This window comes from Nicotiana sylvestris, chromosome 10 (genome assembly GCF_000393655.2).
Source record: "Nicotiana sylvestris chromosome 10, ASM39365v2, whole genome shotgun sequence".
Classification (NCBI taxonomy): domain Eukaryota; kingdom Viridiplantae; phylum Streptophyta; class Magnoliopsida; order Solanales; family Solanaceae; genus Nicotiana; species Nicotiana sylvestris.
In genome coordinates, this window is record NC_091066.1 from 144,797,453 (window position 1) to 144,813,744 (window position 16,292).

Consider the following 16,292-nt stretch of genomic DNA (forward strand, 5'->3'; position numbering starts at 1 on the left):
GCAGCGAATACTTGAGAGGTTCAAGAAGTACAAGCTTCCTGTACTCAGTGGTCTAGCATCAGATGATGCTCTGGGATTTCTAGAGGAGTGCTACCGTATCCTCCATACCATGGGTATATCAGGATCGAGTGGGGTTTCCTTCACTACTTTCCAGCTTCAAGGAGCCACATATGAGTGGTGGCATACTTATGGGTTAGACAATCCGGATAAGACAGCTTCCCTGACTCGGACTCAGTTTTCAGATATGTTCCTGAGAGAGTATGCTCCTTAGAGCCTCATGGACCTATGCCGCGCTGAGTTTGAGCATTAATGCCAGGGTGCTATGATTGTCTTCGAGTATGCTGTCTGTTTCACTAGCTTGTCTAGACATGCCCAACTTTGGTTTTTACTGTTCGCGAGAGGGTTCACCGGTTTATTGAGGGGCTCATTCCCAGCATCAGGTCTAGCATAGCTCGTGAGTTGGAGATGGATATTTCTTATCAGCGGGTGGTGAGCATTGCTAGGAGAGTGAAGAGTATGCATGATCGGGATAGAGAGGAGAGGGAGGCCAAGAGGTCTCGAGAGTCGGGCCATTATTCTAGTGTCCGTGCTCCAGTTGCAATTCATCATGGTAGGGGTTATATAAGTTGCCCCGTTCATTCAGCTCTTCCAGCAGCTAGTGGTATTCCAGCTCCTCCTAGGCCTTAGGAGCCTTATTATTCACCTATAGTATCTAGTGCGCCTCCCGCACGGGGTGCTTTCAGTGGTCAGTCCAGCAGACCTGGTCCGAGCCAGTCACAGCCGCCACGTCCTCCTAGAGCTTGTTTTGAGTCTGGTGACACACGCCATATGGTGAGGGATTGCCCCAGACTTAGGAGGGGTGCACCTCTACAGACTTCTCAGCCACAGCATGCCCCACAGAGTTCTTGATTACAACACCAGTTGCTACCCCACCTACTCAGCCAGCTAGAGGTGGAGGTCGGGGAGGTAGAGGTCGCCCAAGGGGGGCCAGGCCAGATATTATGCCCTTCCTACCGGTACTGAGACTATCGCCACCGATTCTATCATCATAGGTATTGTCCTGGTTTGTCATAGAGATGCATTGGTTTTATTCGATCTAGGCTCCACTTATTCTTATGTGTCTTCTTATTTTGCCCCGCATTTGGGTGTATCTCGGGATTCTTTGAGTTCCATTATTTATGTTTCTACTCCTGTGGGAAATTCTCTTGTTGTGGACATATTTATCGGTTGTGTTTGATTGCTCTTAGTAGTTTTGAGACCAGAGCCGATTTATTAATGTGTATCTAGCTTATGTGAGAGATGTCAGTATTGATACCCCTACAGTTGATTCAGTCCCAGTAGCACGAGATTTCTCTGATGTGTTTCTAGTTGATCTTCCGGGCATGCCGTCCGATAGAGATATTGATTTTGGCATTGATCTGTTGCCGAACACTCAGCCCATTTCTATTCCTCTATTTCGCACGGCTCCTCCTAAGTTGAAAGATTTGAAGAATCAGTTATAGGAATTGCTTGATAAGGGTTTTATTCAGCCTAGTGTATCACCTTGGGGTGTCCTTGTCTTGTTTGTGAAGAAAAAGGATGGTTCTATGCGTATGTGCATTGATTATCGCTAGTTGAACAAAGTTACAGTGACGAATCATTATCCTTTACCTCGTATTGATGACCTGTTCGATTAGTTATAGGGTGCTCGTGTGTTTTCTAAGATTGACTTGCATTCAGGTTACCATTAGTTGAAGATTCGTGAGCCAGATATCCCGAAGACTGCCTTCAGGACTCGGTATGGTCATTACGAGTTCCTTGTTATGTCATTTGGGTTGACTAATGCCCCAGCAGCCTTTATGCATTTGATATACATTGTGTTTCAGCTATATATTGACTCGTTCATCATTGTCTTTATGGATGATATTCTGGTATACTCCGGAGTCGGGAAGACCATGAGCAGCACTTGAGGACAGTGCTTCAGACTTTGAGAGAAAAGAAGTTATATGCAAAGTTCTCGAAATGAATTTGGTTGGATTCCGTGAAATTCTTGGGTCACGTGGTGTCGAGTGAGGGGATAAAGGGGGATCTGAAGAAGGTGGAAGCAGTTCAGAGTTGGCCCAGACTATCCTCAGCTACAGAGATCCATAGTTTTCTTGGCTTGGCAGGTTATTATCATCGATTTATTGAGGGGTTTTCATCTATTGCAGCACCTATGACTAGGCTGACCCGGAAGGGTGCTCCATTCCAGTGGATGGAAGAGTGTAAGGTGAGCTTCCAGAAGCTCAAGACAGCTTTGACTACAGCCCCAGTTTTGATATTGCCTATAGGTTCGGGGTCTTATACTGTCTATTATGATGCCTCGAGGATTGGGCTTGGAGCGGTATTGATGCAGGATGATAGGGTGATTGCCTACGCGTCCAGACAGTTGAAGGTACATGAAAAAAATTATCTTGCCCATGATCTCGAGTTAGCTGCTATTGTTCAGGCCTTGAAGATCTGGCGTCATTATTTGTACGGTGTTCCTTGTGAGATCTATACTGATCACCGTAGTTTACAACATTTGTTCAAGCAGAAGGATCTTAATTTGCGCCAGAGGAGGTGGTTAGAGCTGCTGAAGGACTATGATATCACTATTTTATATCACCCGGGCAAGGCCAATGTGGTGGCCGATGCTTTGAGCCAACAGGCGGAGAGTTTGGGGAGTTTGGCTTATTTACCCACAACAGAGAGGCCCATGGCAATGGATGTTCAGGCCTTAGCCAGTCAATTTGTGAGATTGGATCTTTTGGATCCCAGTCGGATTCTAGCTTGCATGGTTTCACGGTCTTCTTTATTTGATCGTATCAGGGAGAGTTAGTATGATGACCCTCATTTGATCGTCCTTAAGGACAAGTTTCTGCACGGTGATACTAGAGATGTGTCTATTGGTGATGACGGGGTATTGAGGATGCAGGGTCGGGTTTGTGTACCCAATGTTGATGGGCTTCTAGAGTTGATTTTAGAGGAGGCCCATAGTTTGTGGTATTCCATTCATTCGGGTACCACGAAGATGTACCAAGATTTGAGATAGTACTATTGGTGGAGGCGGATGAAGAAAGATATAGTTGGGTTTGTAGCTCGGTGTCTCAATTGTAAGCAGGTGAAGTACGAGCACCAGAGACCGGGTGGGTTGCTTCAACAGATAGAGATTCTGGAGTGGAAATGGGAGAGGATCACTATGGACTTCGTAGGTGGACTCCCACGGACTTTGAGGAAGTTCGATGCCATTTGGGTGATTATGGATCGGCTGACCAAGTTTGCGCATTTCATTCCTGTGTGTACTACCTATTCTTTGGAGCGGTTGGTGGAGATTTATATTTGGGAGATTGTTCGTCTGCATGGTATTCTGGTTTCCATCATTTCAAATAGAGGTACACAATTCACATCACGGTTCTGGAGGGCCATACAGTATGAGTTGGGTACTCGTGTGGAGTTAAGTACAACATTTCACCCCCAGACGGACGGACAGTCCTAGCACACTATTTAGATTCTTGAAGATTTTCTCCGTACATGTGTGATGGAGTTTGGAGGTTCTTGGGATCAGTTCTTGCCACTGGCGGAGTTTGCCTACAACAACAGCTATCAGTCCAGCATTCAAATGGCAACGTATGAGGCCTTGTATGGAAGGCCGTATTGATCCTCGGTAGGTTGGTTTAAGTCAGTCGAGGCTAGATTATTAGGCACAAACTTGGCACAGGATACTTTGGAGAAGGTTAAGGTGATTCAGGATAGACTTCGTACATTCTAGACAAAAGAGTTATGTGGACCGGAAGGTTTTTGATGTTTCCTACATGGTTGGAGAGCAGGTCTTGCTTCGGGTTTCGCCTATGAAGGGCGTTATGAGATCTGGGAAGAAATGGAAATTGAGTCCAAGGTTTATTGGTCTTTTTGAGATATTTATATGTGTTGGAGAGGTTGCCTATGAGCTTGCCTTACCTCAAAGCTTGGCAGGAGGTCATCCGGTATTTCATATTTCTATGCTCCGGAGGTATCACGGTGATCCGTCGCACGTGTTGGATTTCAGTTTAGCCTAGTTGGAAAAGGATCTATCTTACACTGAGGAGCTAGTGGCGATATTGGACAGGCAGGTTCGGAAGATGAGGTCAAAGAACATTGCATCAGTGGCAGGGTCAGTCGATCGAGGAGGCAACTTGGGAGACCGAGCAGGATATGCGCAGCCGTTACCCTCATCTTTTCACAATTTCGAGTATATTTGTACGCTCATTTGAGGACGAACGAATGTTTTAAAAGGGGGAGGATGTAATGACCAGGCCGGTCGTTTTAAGAATTAATACCCCGATCCCCTATTAACTGCATTCCCTGTGTTTGTTTCTGCTATTGTGAGTTGCTGAGAGGATTTGTTTGGAGTTTCGAAGAGTTTTGGGACACTTAGTCCCTAAATGAGAGTTTAAGATTTAGAATTTGGATCGTAGTTGGAGCAGTGTGAAGACGGATTCAGAATGGAATTCCATTGATTCTGTTAGTTCCATTGGGTAATTTCGGGCTTAGGTGCGTGTTCAGATTGTGTTTTGGAGGTCTGTAACTTATTTAAGCTTGAAATGCCGAAAATTAAATTTATAAAGTTCCGGTTTGATAGTGAGATTTTGATCTAGGGGTCAGAATGGAATTCCGAGAGTTGGAGTAGCTCCGCAGTGTTAAATGTGACGTGTGTGCAAAATTTCAGGTCATTCAGACGTGGTTTGATTGACTTTTTGATCAAAAGCGGAATTTGGATGTTTTGGGAATCTTTAGGATTGGATTGGAGAGTGATTTGTGGCTTTAGCATTGTTTGATGTGATTCGAGGGTGGGAATAAGTTCGTATGATGTTTTTGGACTGGTTGGCATGTTTGGTTGTGGTCCCGGGGGCCTCGGGTGAGTTTCAGCTGCTTAACGGAAATTGAATCGGACTTAGGAGAAATCTGAAGTTGGCTGAACCTATCAAAACCGCCTACATGTGTGGGACTGCAGGTGTGGTGCCGCAGAAGCGGCTTGGTCACCGCAGAAGCAGAATTTGGCTCAGACTCCAGAAGTCGCAGGTACGAGAAGTCGAACGCACCTGCGAGACCGCAGGTTCAATAATGGAGTCGCAGGTGCAGAAGTTGTCCATTAATGAAAAGTCGCAGGTGCGGCTTAGTCTCCGTAGAAGCGAGACCGCAAGTGCGGTCCTAGAGCCGCAGATTCGGTTCCACTGGTCAGAAAAAGGGTAGAAACGAGGGTTTAGTCTCAAAATATTAGAAATTGATTTGGGATCTCGAGATTGGCGATTTTGGGAAAGATTATCACCTAGGTGTTTTGGATTTGGGCCATTTGGAGTCGGATACTTGTGGAACGTGGTATTGAGTTGATTGAACTGGTTTGAGGTAAGTGGCTTGCCTAACTTTGTATAGGGGAACTCCCCTTAGGATTTGATATTGTTGATATATGAAATGCCTAGTACGTGAGCTGACGAGTGCGTACTTGTGCTAGTTGTTGAAAATCCTGTTTTTATTAAGTAACTATAACTATGTTTCCTTCCCTGTTTATACTACTTGCAATTTAAGCCTACTGTTAGCTTAGGGAGGCATGTCTAATTGAATTAATTGTCTTACTTGCTCAAGCTGCTTTAATTGAATTTTGTGCAACATGCTAGGTTAGAAATACCTGTCTTACCTTGGTATGAAATTGGATTGAATTGAATATTCTTCGTGTTGCTGCTGTATGTTTACTTTGGGACTACGGGACGGTATCCCGAGAGATCCCCCTGCATGTTTACTTTGGGACTACGAATTTTTATTTCGGTAGATCCCCCTGCATATTTATATTAGAACTACGGATCTGCACCCGGTAGATTCCCCCAATATTGGGTATTTATATTTGGGACTATGGATCGGTATTCTGGTAGATCCCTGCGCACTATGAGTTGGACTATGGGACGACACCCGGGAGATCCACTGGTTATTTATATTTGGGGACTACAGGACGGTATCCTGGGAGATCCTCGGTTGTTATCACTGTGTTGAGTTGTATTCCTTCTGTGATTATTTTCTCTATTGTAGTTGTTGCTACTCTTATTACCTTGTGTTACTTTAATACTGCTTCTTTTTCTTATATATTATTGTATATGACCGGTAGGGCCCTGACCTTCCTCATCACTACTCAACCGGGGTTAGATTTGGCACTTACTAGGTACCGCTGTGGTGTACTCATGCCCTTTTCTGCACATATTTTCTTCGTGTGCAGATCCAGGTACTTCGACTCAGCCCTATTACCCTTGAGGCAAGACGATTCTCCAGAGACTTCGAGGTATATTTGCTGCGTCCGCAGACCGAGGAGTCCCTTTCCATTCTCTCTTGTAGTGATAGCCCTTCTATCATTTCTTTTGATTTAGACATTCTGGATTTAGAGCATTTTGTCGTATTCGTAGCTTGTGATTCATGAGATTTTGGGTTTTGGGAGTTGCTACGTTTTGAGTTCTTGTATTGTATATGTCGAGCGCCATCTTAAACACTTTTATATTTTTTATCTTCAGTATTATTAGTTTATCCGTTGTTCTTCTAGTTTTTATCTGTTGTTCCTTTTTTCGCAAATTGTTAGGCTTACCTAGTCGTAGAGACTAGGTACCGTCACGATAATTCACGGAGGGCGAACTGGGGTCGTGACAACTTCTTACACATTGCGTGCGAATTTCGGATGTCAACGGTGTTGTGTTTGATAGGAGATGACTTGGAAGATGTACCGATGTCACTGTTGTAGCTGCATCTTGTTCATGGTAGCATTAGAATTTTAAACTCTTTTTATGTATTTGTCAAACAGATGATGTACTTTCTTCATATCAGCTTTCTAAACTCTATTCTTAGAAGCTCATGATTTGTACTACGAGTCCTTGGAAAATGTAATAGGTCTAGATAATTTATTCTGTTTAATGGATTGATTAACATTGTTGAAATTGGAGAGTATTAGTTGGCTTACCTAGCGGGTTGGATTAGGTGCCATCACGACTAGTGTATTTTGGGTCGTGACAGATACACCAAAATCTTCTAAAAACTCTTCTAAAACTTATCCGAGCCTCATGGGAACCCAGCCAAGTATACTAACAAGTCCCACAATATGACACAAACTTAGTCGATGCCTCAAATTACATCAAACAACGCTAAAACTATGAATCACACCCCAATTCAAGCTTAATGAAACTAAGAACTTCCAACTTCTATATCTGATGCTGAAACCTATCAAATCAAGTCCGATTGACCTCAAATTTTGCACACGAGTCATAAATGACATAATGAAGCTTTGAAAATTTTCAGAACTGGATTCCGACCCCGATATCAAAAAGTCAACTCCCCGGTCAAACTTCAACACTTAAATTTCTATTTTAGCTATTTCAAGTCTAATTTAACTATAGACTTCCAAAACAATTTCGGACACGCTCCTAACTCCAAAATCACCATACGGAGCTATTGGAATTAACCAAAATCCATTTCAGGGTCATTTACACATATTTTACCATCCGGTCCATTTATTCAACTTAAGCTTCCAAAACATGGATTGTTCTTCCAATTATTACGGACCACATCGTTATTACAGAAAAGAACCGATCATATTCATTATCGTGTTGATCCAACTTACTACCAAGCTATTCTATTTCTTTAATTCATTTTCGAATTATCCTCAAGTAGACACTCTTACTTGACATACACCATGAACGTTACCCAAAGCTCACTACTAGAGTTCCCAGCATAAAACCACACGGCCCTAAGGCCCATAAGCCACTGTATTCTTCTTAATCACCCCCGTAAGTATTGCAACTGAAATACCCACTCTGAAAGTACCTTATGTGAATTTAAAAATCATTTTTTTATCTCCCTTATACTGGAATTACCTAACCACCAATCAGATTATGTTCGAATTGTATTTTGGGATGTAACGACCCTACCTGTCATTTTTACCATTTTCATCTCGTTCAGCTATTTGAAATCTTGAATAGCGTCGTTTTGTGTATTATGACTTGCGAGAGTGGTCAAGTTTTGTTTTTCAGATGATTCAAAATTTAATTGAAAGAACAATCCATGTTTTGGAAGCTTAAGTTGAATAAATGAACTGGATGGTAAAATATGTGTAAATGACCCCGGAATGGATTTTTGATGATTCCAATAGTTCCTTATGGTGATTTTGGACTTAGGAGCGTGTCCGGAACTCTTTTTTCAAGTCTAATTTAACTATAGACTTTAAAAAAGAATTCTGGATACGCTCCTAAGTCCAAAATTACCATACGGAGCTATTGGAATCATCAAAACTCCATTCCAGAGTCATTTACACAATTTTGGTTAGATATAATTGGTTTGGAGGCAGATTCTAGAGGAAAGGCCCTGATAGAGCTCTGAGTTAATTGCGGAGTGAGGTAAGTGTTGGGTTTAACCTTGATTTGAGGGAATTAGGAACCCTTGAGCTATATGCTATGTGAAATTCATGTGTTGTGGCATATATGCGAGGTGACGAGTGTATATACGCTGCCAAAAAAACTTATTTCCTTGTTTTTCCACATTTCATTAATTATTTCATTTCATCCCTTAATTGTTACGTGCTTTAAATGTCTCCCATGCCTTTATTTGCTACTTGTCACTTATTATGCACGTGTTAAAAATGTTAGATTCTCCCATGCTTCCATGATTTACTGCTACTTACCTTAAATGACTTACTTGTACCCTTAGTTGCCATTTATTTGAATTGTCTTGCTGTTTAGTATTCATTATAGTGGATTCTTAATTTGTGATGAGATTTCCTTTCTAGTTCCGCTTCATATCTAATCGTAGAGGACTCTTGTGATTTATGTTGTTAAATTAGTTACATTATTGATTTATTCATACTGTACGGTGGGATCGGGTTGCGTGCCACAGCAGATGAAATAAGGATGGATTGATATGGCGAAATAAGGGTTAATTTATATTAATATGGTGGGATCGGGTTGCGCGCCGCAACATGTGAAATAAGGGTGGATTGATATGTTTTCCTCTCGATACACGTTAAGCGAGTCATGCTAATGTGCACGAGTAGTGTGAATGTTTCGGCCACCAGTACCTTACCATAACTGGCAACTTTGGCTATAGCAACACTAGCGAATGCAATACAATCACAAGTAAGACCACTCACTTTTGGTAGTTTCCTACCGCTACAATTTCAAACCATACGTGAGGAACCAGAAGATGAGGAGAAGAGTGAGAATCATCTCAATCCATCTTGGAAGCGTGCTACGAGAAGAACGGGATTAGAGGTTCCCTGCTGACTTCAATTTTCTGACCTAGCTAAGTCCACAGTACCAATACCTGATGTTGCAAAAGGTCATGCGATGGAGGATCAGAAACACCCACCAGTGGGTAAGGCCCTTACCTACAGATTTGCATGGTGATACATTTGTAGTTACGATTGTAGAGGAGGATATTAAGGAATAACAGGAATATTGTGGTACTTCTCTAATAGGGTATGTTCTGGGTGATACTCTATTTTTCAAATCCATGGAGAATTATATCGAAAATATGTGGAATTTTTTATCAAACCCAAAATCCTATATTATAATGATGGTTATTACATATTCAGGTTTGATTTTGTGAGTGATAGGGATCGAGTCTTGCAATCTGGGCCTTATACATTCCATAACAAGCCATTTATCTTAAAGAATTGGTCGATTGATTTTGTGTTTGTTCCTGAATGTCTTACTATAATTCCTTTATGGGTGAGATTTCCTAGTTTACCTATTAGCTACTGGTCCACAGAAGCTTTGAGTAAGCTGGTTAGTGTGGTGGGTAAACTTATGTACACTGACATGTTTACAACAGAGATGGATCGTATATCATATGCTAGAGTACTAGTAGAGACAGACATATCTCACCCCACCCCCACCCCCGCCAAATGCTTTTGAAATCCATACTCCAGCAGGGGTTAACCACCAGAGTATAGAGTATGATTAGAAGCCAAAGTATTGTACTAATTGTGCTAAAGTTGGGCACACTACTGAGGAATGCAGACAGAGGAAGACCCAAGAGGAAAATGATGGTTTTGTTGAGGAAATAAGTAAGAATAGAAGAGGTAGGAAGAGGAGAAAGATGGTGACTAAATAGGTGGCAAATGACCATATTAGAACTACCATTGATCCAACTACTTATAAAACATAGGAAACTGTCACTAAACCACAGGGGACTAATGCTGCTTTGGAAGAGGAGGAATTTCCTGCGTTAGTAGCACCTATGAGTAAAAAAGGGTCAAAAAGTCAAGGTAAAAGAATTGTTGATGGTGGAATGAATGATCAGCCATAACAAGCTACATCTAGTTGTTCCACTAGCCAGTTGGGAATTACCAATAGATTTGAGGTACTAACTTAAGGATATACATCACCTGATGTAGGGGAGGGTGGTACAGACAACCTCAAACCTCCATGATTATAAGTACTTGGAACATTAGAGGGCTTAGCAGGCCCTTTAAACAGAAAGAGATGACTCTCTTTCTGAAGAAGTACAGAATAGAAGATATGGGGATAGTTGAGACAAGAGTAAAAGTAAATAAAGCAAGGAGAATCACACAAAAGATAGCAAAGGACTGGCAAGCCAAATATAACTATGATCATGCTTATAATTATTGTATTTGGCTACTGTGGAAACCTCATATAAAGCTTCAAATATTAGAGGTAAATTCTCAGTTCATCCATTGTGAAGTGCAGGGCTCAAATTATCAAATAAGGTTGTTTCTCAATGTGATTTATGCAAGTAATGACTTGGTGCAGAGACAACTATGGGATAAGCTTGCTTCTATAGAAGCTCACATTACAACTGAATGGCTGGTATGTGGTGATTTTAATAATGTGCTTCACACAAAGGATAGGACTAGGGGCCATGTAACATAGGCAGAGACCCGGGGCTTCAAGGAACTATTGGATCGACTGCAATTTACTCCCTTAAAGAGCACTGGATGGTTTACACATAGTGTAACAAAAGAGATGACAATGCAAGAGTATACAACAATATTGACTAGGCATTTGAAAATTATAATTGGCTGATGAACTATGGCCATATTGAAGTAGAGTATTTGAATCCTGGAATTTCATACCATTCACCGATCTTGGTCAAATGTAACTTTGCAGTACAATAACAAAATTTGAATCCTAGAACCTTTAAGCTATATCAAATAGTATTACACTACCCAGATTTTACAGGGATTATGAAAGAAGTGTGGGCACAGGATTATAGAGGTGGGGGGATGTCCAAAACATGGCAAAAACTTAAGAGGATAAAGGAGACATTGAGGGAGTGAAATACTTACATGGCCTCTTATCAACTAAAACTTAATCAAGCCAAGTAAAAATTGGAATTAGCACAATCAATATCTCCCTACAACCATTATGCCAGATCTCTATAGAACATGAGAAAGAAGCTTTAATAGAAGTGGAAAGGTGGAGCAATGTGGAGGAACAGATTCTAAGGCAAAAATCATGAGCTACATGGATACAGTATGGAGATGCTAATACAAAATACTTCCATGCTCAGTGGAAGATTCGCACTAGTACTAATACAATTAACTCTATACATAATGATGCATGAATCAAGATCACAGAACCAAAGCAGGTAGAAGAACAATTTCTCTCTTTCTTCAAGAAGCTGACGGGAGAGTCATCACACATCCTCCCTTGCCCAAATTTAGAGATGATAAAGGAAGAGTCCTTCCTAACAAGAATTCAACAACTTGAGTTGATTAAGGAAGTCACAGCAGAGGAAATATTTGATGTTGTTAAAAGCATGCCAACTGACAAAGCACCAGGTGTTGATGGAATTCTAATTGAATTATTCACACAACACTGGGAGGAGGTAAAAGGTGATGTGCTTGCTTATGTACTAGGCTATTAATTGTACTGCTATCACTCTGATTCCAAAAGTCCTCAATCCCACTCAGGTTAAGTACTATAGGCCTATAGCATGTTGCACAATCATGTACAAGATCATTACTAAAGTAATCACTGGGAGTCTTCAGAAAGTGATCGGTCATCTGGTTGGAGGATCTCAATCAGCTTTCATTAAAGGAAGGAGTATCACTGATAATATTTTTGCTCACTTATGAACTATTCAAAGGCTATAATAGGAAGGGGATTTTAGCAAGGTGTGTACTTAAGGTTGACCTATGGAAGGCCTATGACACATTGGATTGGTATTTTCTTAAAAGACTTCTGATTGAACTGGGATTCCCACATAAATTTATTGAGTGGATAATGGAATGTATAACAACTGTCACTTATTTCTTAATACTAAATGGGGGATTCACTAAACCCTCTAAAGTACAAAGAGGGATAAGGCAATGTGACCCTATGTCACCTTACCTGTATGTTCTTCCCATGAAATATCTACAGAGAGAATTTCATCAGTTGACTTTGAACAAGGAGTTTCACTTACATCCTAGATGCAAAAAGTTACGAGTGATACATGTGTGTTTTGCTGATGATTTGTTGATATTTTGTAGGGAAGAACCCCCTTTTATTAGGTTGTTTCAGCAGGCTTTTATGAAGTTCTCAAAGGCCTAAGAACTATAGTCAAATGCAGACAAGAGCTTTATTTACCTTGATGGCATTTCTGCAAATCTGAAGGAGGACATATTACAGGAACTGGGATATAATGAGGGCATATTGCCATTTAAATATATGGGTGTGCCACATCAAGGAAGATGTCAATTAACCAATGTTAGCCACTAGTAGAAAATATCACTTCCAGGATAAGCTGTTGGACATCAAAGTTACTATCATACTCAGGAAGATTGCAGCTAATAAAGTTAGTGATATTTGGTATACAATCATACTGGGCACAAATATTTCTATTGCCAAAGAAGGTGTTAAAAATGATTGGAGCCACATGCAGGACAATCCTATTTCCAAGAAAAGCAGATATCTCTAAAAAAGCATTGGTGTCTTGGGAGAAGTTATGCTTGACACAAGCAGCTGGAGGACTGAATGTTATAAACCTGTACAACTGGTGTGACGACCTGGCCAGTTATCTCATAGGTTACCGCTCCGTTTCCCCTATTTTGCTTTTTATTGCTTTGCCTATCGGTTCTATATGTGATCGGATTGGTTGTCTCGGGTTCGAAAAGGTTTTGAGAAGGTTTGAGACACTTAGTCTCTTTTGAGGAAGCTTAAGTTGGAAAAGTCAACCGGATGTTGACTTATATGTTAGAGAGCTCGAATGCGAGTTCCGATGATTCAGATAGTTTTGGGAGGTGATTTGATACTTAGGAGCATGATCGGCATATATTTTGGAGGTTCGGAGTAGATTTAGACTTGAATTGACGGAATTGGAATTTTGGCGTTTCCGGTTGATATGTGAGATTTTGATATAGGGGTCAGAATGGAATTTCGAGAGTTGCAGTAGTTTTGTTGGGTCATTTGGGATGTGTGTGCAAAGGTTCAGGTCATTCGGACGTGGTTTGGTATACTTTTTGATCAAAAGCGTAATTCGGATGATTTTGGAAGTTTAGGCTTGAATCCGATGTGTTTTGGGTGATTCGATGTTGGTTGAGGCTTCAGGTATATTTCTTGACTCGTTCGAGGATGAACGTTTATTTAAGAGGGGGAGGATGTGATGACTCGGCCAGTCGTCTCATGGGTAACCGCTTCGTTTCCCCCATTTCTGCTTCTTATTGCATTGCCTATCGGTTTGAGAAGGTTTGAGATACTTAGTCTCTTTTGAGGAAGCTTAAGTTAGAAAAGTCAACCGGATGTTAACTTATGTGTTATAGGGCTCGGATGCGAGTTTCGAGGGTTCGGATAGCTTCGGGAGGTGATTTGAGACTTAGGAGTGTGATCAACATGTGTATTGGAGGTTTGGAGTAGATTTAGGCTTGAATTGGCGAAATTAAAATTTTGGTGTTTCCGGTTGATATGTGAGATTTTGATATATGGGTAAGAATAGAATTCCGAGATTTGCCGTAGTTCAGTTCATTATTTGGGATGTGTGTGCAAAATTTCAGGAAATTCGGACTTGGTTTGGTATACTTTTTGATCAAAAGCGTAATTCAGATGATTTTGGAAGCTTAGGCTTGAATCCGATGTGTTTTGGGTGATTCGATATTGTTTGAGGTGTTTTGAAGATTGGTACAAGTTTGAATGGTGGTATGTGACTTGTTTGTACTTTTGGTTGAGGTCCCGAGGGCTTCGGGGTGATTTCGGATGGTTGACGGAGAGTTTGGGAGTTTGGTGAAGCTGCAGATTTTTTGGTTTTGTTATTTCCGTACCTACCGGATTGGGGACCGCAGGTGTGACGCCGCAGATGCGAAGAAAAAGGTCGCAGAAGCGGAAGAAGGCAAGGAGGGCAGGAACCACAGAAGCGGTTAAGCCGCACCTGCGATGGCGCAGGTGGGGCAGTGTATCGCAAATGCGGATTTTGACCACTTAAGTGATTTGCACAGAATCGCACCTGGAACCGTTGGTGCGGGTCCACAGGTGCGAGTTTGGGACCGCAGAAGCGTTTTAGCTGGGCCATTGCATATAAATTATTTCCTTCGCGAATTTTGGGTTATTCCACCATTTCTAAGTCGGTTTTTGGAGCTTTTTGAGCGATTTGAAGAAGGATTTCAAGGGGGTTTCATTGAGGTAGGGATTTTGGACCTAACAACTCATTTCTATGGTATTATTTCACGGACTGGGCTTGTAATTTATGGAAATTAAGAGCTAAAATTTGGAAAACTAGGGCTGGAGATTGTAGATCTTTGAGCAAGGATTTGAGGGGTCATTTGTGATCGGATTTTAGTACTTTTGATATGTATGAACTAGTGGGGAGATAAGGAATCTATTGATGTAAAATTTATCGGATTCCGGGATGTGGGCCTGAGGGTCGGGTTTTGGTTAATTTTGGGATTTATGTTGTAAATTGATTATTTTCGCATGGGCTTCGTTCCCTTAGCATATTTTGACGTCGTGATTATGATTTTGGATAGATTCGACGCGAGTTGAGGCCGATTCGAGAGGCAAAGGCGTCGCGGGCTAGAGTTCGAGCCGGATTGAGGTGAGTAATAATTTTAAATGTTGTCCTGAAGGTATGAAACCCCGGATTTCACATCGTTATGCTATATTGAGGTGACGCACACGCTAGATGATGAGCGTAGGGTCTTGCACCGTTGGGGATTGTGACTTAGTCCATCTCGAATAACTATTTTACCGGGTATTTGATTGAAAACTATTTGCTATCATAATGTTTGGGGCTGAATACCGTATTTGGGCCTCGTGCCAACTATTTGGACCCTTAGGGGATTTTTACTAATATTTCCTTACTATTTTGACTTTATACTTGTATGCAGTCATACTACATTCTACTGTTTTCATAACCCAGACATGTCTACTCTGTTTAATACATTAAATGATATTTTGAAATGATAATTTAGACTGAGCATCATGTTTTACTATTGCTCGAGTAGCTTATGAGGTTCTGACTGAGTAAGGTTGAGGGCCTGTGTTATGAGGATATACCGATTATGATTATGAGGCTGAGAGCCTGAGATTTGTATGCCACGAGGTGGCTTGTTGAATTGAGGCCGAGAGCCTATGTGATCATGCCACGAGATGTCTTGATATTGCACTTGGGCCGTAAGGTGCCCCTCCAGGAGTCTGCGCACCCCCAGTGAGCGCGGGTACCCATTGTGATATGAGATAGAGCCCGAGGGGCTGGTATTGTTCCATTTCTGTTGGTATTGTGCCCGAGGGGTGGTTCCTTATGTGTTTACCTTTCTAGTTGCCTGTCTTTCACTTTCTTAACTGTTTAAAAAGGTAAATTTTAAGAAGCTTAAACTGAACTTAAGTGACTTTACATATTCTCACTATTTCATTGCTTTTACTGGCTTTTACTACTTCTTTATAGCCTGTTGGGGTGCATTTACGTGATTTCTTATTGCTCAGTCTGCATTTATTATTATTACTCACTGAGTTGGAGTACTCACTTTACTCCTTGCACCCCGTGTGCAGATTCAGGTGCTTCATGCCCTGCTTGCGAGGGTTGAGAGCTTCCAGCAGATTCGGAGTTACACTAGGTAGCTGCTCGACGTTCGCATCCTAGTGCTTCTCCCTCTATCTTATTTTTCTTCTATTTTAGTTATGTAATAGTTGAGTAGACTCTTCCAGACTTGTCGTATTATTATATATGCTCATGACTGGTGACACCCCGATGTCGGGCTATGTCTATTCCGCAACTGTAGTATTCACCTTATTTTGTGATTTTATTATGTTAAAGTCTTAATATTTATCATTATAATTGCTTAAAATGAATGGTAAGTG